The following is a 5,539-nucleotide window of genomic DNA, read 5'->3' on the forward strand; positions in this document are numbered from 1 at the left end:
GGTGGCACTGGCAGGCCCCAGGGGCAGCCCCTGCAGAGCTGGGTGGGGAGCCCCGTGCAGGGCAGCCCCAGGCCCCGCCCCCGAGCCCAGCCGCGCTTCAACCTCCCCCGCCCCGGCCTGTACCACCGCCGCCCCCGCCGCGCGGGCTGCCCCGGGGCGCCTCCTTCCGCCGCCGCTGCAGAGAGCCGGGCAGAATAGGGAGCACGCAGCCAGGCCGCCCCGCCGCCTTCTTCAGAGCTTCCGGCCTGTTGTCTCCACCCACTCTCTGTCCCCCTTCCGGCGCGAATGGATTCATCCAGTGTGGGCGGTCTCACACGTCAGCTTTATAGGGTGGCCCCGATATCGTGGGGGAAGAGGGGCCGCGTGGGCTAATGGATAAGGCGGCTGACTTCGGATCAGAAGATTGCAGGTTCGAGTCCTGCCGCGGTCGCGAGGCTCGTTATTTTTTTTGTTGCCCCCCCATGCGCCTTTGGGCAGAGATGCGCGGGGCAGCCGCAGACAAGGCCACGGGGTTACGCGCTTGGTTGGCAAAGGCACAGAAAAGTTTGTCAGTGGTGCACCTGGGTGCCAGTCAGGGCAAGCTTGGCCCCTGGGACAGATGTTGCATAAACCAGTTTGACCCAAATCAGTTGTCTGATACTACATTCAACCAGGTTTGTCTTAAACCAGTTTGAAGCCATTTTGAAACTGGTTTCTGTGCACTGAACTTCTGTTACAGGTTTAAACCAGTTTCTGATCACTTAAACGAGTTTGTGTGTAATGTCTGTCCCTCGCTGTAGAGACGCCGTATGTGGTTCACGCTCCCCGAGGTCTCTGAGGCACAGGCCTGCCAGCCCCGGCATCTGCCCCCAACATCTGTCTTGCCCCTGCGTCTGTCCTGCTTACCCCCTCACCTCTCTCTGCCCAGATGTTCACCTCCACTTGTTTCCTTGGTGCGGGTGACGCTCCCGCCCTTGCTGTCTCTGTCTCGCTCAGCAGTTTTTACCTTTTACATTTGTCTGAGTTGTGTAGCTGCTGTTTTCATCCTCCCTTCAGTGCCTTTTTGCTCATTTGGGCATTTTTATTTTTCTGCGGTCAGGAGGGCCCTTTCACCCGTCCTGCTTTTTGGCACCATAACGTCCTATCACTACGGCCTGGCACAGCCTGAACTACAAACAGTGCTACCAAGATGGGTGCGTGACGATGACAGGCTGCAGGAAGGCGCAGGGCAGGAGACCCTCCTTGCACTTCATGGGGTGTCCCATGATGAACCCCACAAGGACACGGGGCCACGTGCCAAAGCAGATCCTGACTCAGTGCCTGCTGCAGCAAGGTCTCAGAACCAGCCTCCTGGGATTTGTAGCCCTGCTCCTTGTTGCATATGCTCAAATTAACTCCCAGGAGCCTCATTAACCCAGTGGCATTATCCACCGCAAAGAAGTTCAGCAAGGGTGTAAGTGTGAGGAGGGCTGGGAGCCAGAAGGCCGTGCCCGCAAACATCCTCCTGCAGAGATCCCAGGCATGCACAGCTGCCGGGCACAACTGCCTATAGTCTCATGGAATAGCATAAAAGAGTGTGCATAAGCAGGAGGAACACCTCATTGCTCTGTGTCTGTCCTTATGCACTTTTCTGGCAATTCCTTGTTCCCATTTTTTGCCTGGGTACAACACTGTCCTTCACTCCCCTTCCAGCACACATCACATGCCAGCAGAGCCCAGGGAGAACCTCTAGGCCTGGCATCCTGGTGGCAACACAGCCATGGGGCGCCTGGGCCCATGCTGCCCTCAGCTTTCACTAGGACAAGCACAGCCACAGATATACACACTAGCATACAGCTCATAGCCATGCATGCCCATGCACCCACCCTCCCAGTATGGCAGACCATCCTGCCCTACACCCGGTTCTGGGGGAAGGCGTAGAGCCAAGGCCCCAGCTTGGAGACCAATTCAGTTCATTCCCTCGAGCATCTGCTTGGCCCTCAGCTCTGCTATGTAACTTGCTATGGACAGGGTGAAATCTGGGCTTGCATTGCCTGTTGCTCATTGCCCTCACGTGCACTGTGTTGTGTGGGTACAGGCCTCTTTACTACTTGTCAGATCTCATAACCTTGGGGCAACAGGCCAAATCTTGGACCTGAAGCCTTGGAGCCTGCAAACTGCTGTGTTCAGGAAGACCTGTCTGCTGGTCACAGCTCCCCTGCTGACAACAGGACACTGCTCAAATGCAGGTGCTCAGCCCTGCTTTCAGGATTGGGGCCTAATTCCTGAATCCAGCAGCACACGGTGCCAGCCTGTTCCCAAACTAAGAACCACTCCCTTGCCTACTATTAGCCTCAGTAAATCATCCACCTGTGGAACACATGAGCCATCGGGAACTTCATTTCTAGAAAAGGGAGGAATAGCAACTAATTGGCTAATGAAGCAAGGCTGTGCATAGCCTCCTAAGCCAGCTTGGGCTGTTACAAAGGCTGTATTGGGTGTGAGTTTAGGAGTTGGAAGGAAAGAATGGTTATTTATTTATTTTTTTCCTGGGAGTATTTAAGTGAAACTGGAGACATGCTTTAATAGTAGTTTTGTTTGCTTTCCCTTTCTGTGAAACAGAGGTGTATATATAGTGCTAGATACTACTGATGTAATTTGTATTGTTAGAAAGATGAGGGAGATTCATGCTGGGGAAGTGTGGTCTTGCTGGTTATGCAAAGCAGTCCTACAATGTAGTAGGTCCATTGGTAGCTGTTCAGTGTGCCCCCTTTCTTGGGAAAGATAAATCAAGAGCCCCCCCCAGATTGTCAGTGGCACTAAGTTAAACCAGTGCATTGTCTATGTGGGCTGTTATTCCTCCAGCAAGCAATCTCTAAGCCTGATGGTAGAACAAGCCAGATTTATGTAGGCTGAAAATCCTTTTGTCTGAAAAGGGAGGAGTCTTGCCTTCCCACACAGACAGAGACCGTGGATCTAGCTTGGGGCTGTTAACTTAAAACTAAAACAAAACTCTCTTCCCTCTATTGCCTCTTCTTCCACACATGGAGAGCACACTCCAGTTGAACATAAGTGGAGCCTGCCATGAAGCTTATAAAAACATGACCCCCTTCTTCCTTCTCTGCTCCCATTGAGATGCTGGGTGCAGAAAGATGCCTCAGTAGCAGCATTTCCTGCTTGTGGCCAGGATTTCAGAAGAGGGCGAGTTCTAGCTGGGCTTTGGCTCCAAGTGTTACAGTGGGAGTTACTGGAGGCTGAGCCCTCTTGGACGCTCCTTCCCTTAGAAAGATTTTGCACTACTGATAGATGGGACTGAGTCCGGATGTCAGCATTAAGGACCCTGAAATTTGGCCTGGAGCATGCATGCACAGCTACACCCCAGGACTTTACTTTGAAGGGGAAGCTGAAGGACATGGGCTGGCTTAGTAAATGGGAAGCAAACTTCCTGCTGTGGCAGCCAGGGTCTGTGCTGACCCCAGGAACTGCTCTTGGGGAAGTTGTGGCATTCCCTCCTGCTGACCACACTCTGTGCAGTGACCAGGTGCATTAAGAGGTGACACGCTGCACAACCTCTCCAGGCTGATGGCACAGTCCCTGCTGGGATCTTAGACTTCTCTCATTTTCACATCTCCTGCATACAACTGGCTGCAGGGTTCCAAGGCTATCGACCACCCTGTCAGTGCCTTTGACCCTAGCATCGCACCTGCTTGTTTTTCTGCTAGCTTCATACACTAAGGCCACTGTGTGAACAAGGACTCTGACTGACACTGTCTAAACCCAGCTCATTTCTTTATGGTGAATGAAGTTTCTTTCTCAGTTAGACTGCAATAGAGCTCCATAGTGGAGCTTGAATCTGAAGAACCAGAGACCTCTGGGGACTCTTATTTTCAGCATACTTTCCTCCTCTATCACCAGTCTACAAAGAGGTCCTGAGAATCGAGAACAATTTTGGACACGATCGACACCCCTGATTACAAATGTCCATAAATATAAGCATGTTGTAATCCTGCCTTGCCTGAGCTCCAACTGCCCTTAGAGCATAACATCCTTGAGATAAAAAATCAGATAATTTTAGTGGAGAATGCAGTGCTGGACTTAGACCCCAAAGACCTCCCAGGGCTAAAATATATGGTATCTTCCTGTACATACCAGAATCATAGAACATCATAGAAAATTAGGGTTGGAAGAGACCTCAGGAGGTCATCTAGTCTAGCCCCTGCTCGGAGCAGGACTGTCTCCAACTAGATCATCCCAGCCAGGGCTTTGTCAAGCTGGGCCTTAAAAACCTCCAAGGATGCAGAATCCACCCACCATCTCTAGGTAACTTGTTCCAGTGCTTTACCACCCTCCTAGTAAGAAAGTTTTTTCGTAGTATCCAACCTAAACCTCCCTTGCTGCAACTTGTAACCATTGCTCCTTGTTCTGTCATCTGTCACCACTGAGAGCAGTCTAGCTCTAATAGACCCACATACCAAGTCCAAAATGGTTCATGTTGGGCTCGGCCTAGAACAAGCCAGGCGGTGTAGTCAGCTGGCCTCCAGAAGGTCAGAAAGGTGAACACCTTAGGTTTTCAAGTCCTAGAATGATGAAAATGAAGCCTCTTTGATCTTGCTCTGTCTCATTACAACAAGCTTTATCTGATTTATCTCTACTACCACAACAGCATGCAGGGATCACTTAAATTTCCTCTCTCCTGAAATGTGAGAAGAGAAGAGACTTTCCCCTGCCTTTTAAAGTGATGGGAAGTCCAGCTATTGGTCTCCATATTCTGAGTTTGACTCTTGCCAGGTGCTTGATCTGTTGGAGCTAAAGCACCTCAAAGATAGTATCAGTGTGACTGTAGAATGAGGAAAATATCTCTGCCTTCAAACTTCCCTTGATAATAAATTTTTGCTGTAACTTCCATATGGATGGAGCAGGACAGCTGCCGCCAATTCACATTCATCTCTCAGAGACTGATGCCAGGTTTCTCTGCCATGCAGCCTGTGGATGTGTGCTGGTCGAAGTTAAAGTAAACCCCAGGATATTATTTCCAGTGTCTCCCCACACTTCATGCTGCAAAAGAAAAATCTGGTGAAAGAATGACTTGGTCATTTCACCACGAGGTGGCAGTCTAATAATTTCTTCTTTAGACAAAATCCTGCCCATGCAGCTCTCAGCCAATCTAACCCCTGGCATCTGAACATCTGAGAGCTTTTAAAATCCATAATTAAGGAAAAACTGGACACAGAAAAGCCCAATAGAAAGCCAAGTTTGTACAAAATCCAAACCTCTCATGGGTGAGATGGCTTGCAGGGTTCTTCCAATTGTAGTAAAAATCAATGTCTATAAACTCTACTAACAAACAGTTTCTATCCAAATTGCTAGATGGAAAAAAGGTGTACTGCTTTCATCAAAAAGCCTAATCCTTGCCTGGTCACAAGCCTAGAAACTGAGATTTGAATAGCAAATGTTCCTGTCAGGTTTGGAATCAACCTGCTTACTTCGAAGGATCTGTTTCTGAACCCATATAAAACGTTCATCCTGGTTGTGGAGGCCAGTTCTATCCTGGGTTGCATTTGTGCAATGCATTTCAGGGCAT

At 50.0% G+C, this 5,539-nt stretch overlaps 1 non-coding gene across 1 annotated transcript; it reads left to right on the forward strand.

Annotated features, from left to right (window-relative positions):
* Nucleotides 1–357: 357 nt before the first annotated feature.
* TRNAR-UCG lies at nt 358–430 on the forward strand. The gene has a single exon. It is a non-coding gene; the product is annotated as a tRNA-Arg (tRNA).
* Nucleotides 431–5,539: the final 5,109 nt, after the last annotated feature.

Source organism: Alligator sinensis, unplaced genomic scaffold (genome assembly GCF_000455745.1).
Source record: "Alligator sinensis unplaced genomic scaffold, ASM45574v1 scaffold874_1, whole genome shotgun sequence".
Lineage (NCBI taxonomy): Eukaryota > Metazoa > Chordata > Crocodylia > Alligatoridae > Alligator > Alligator sinensis.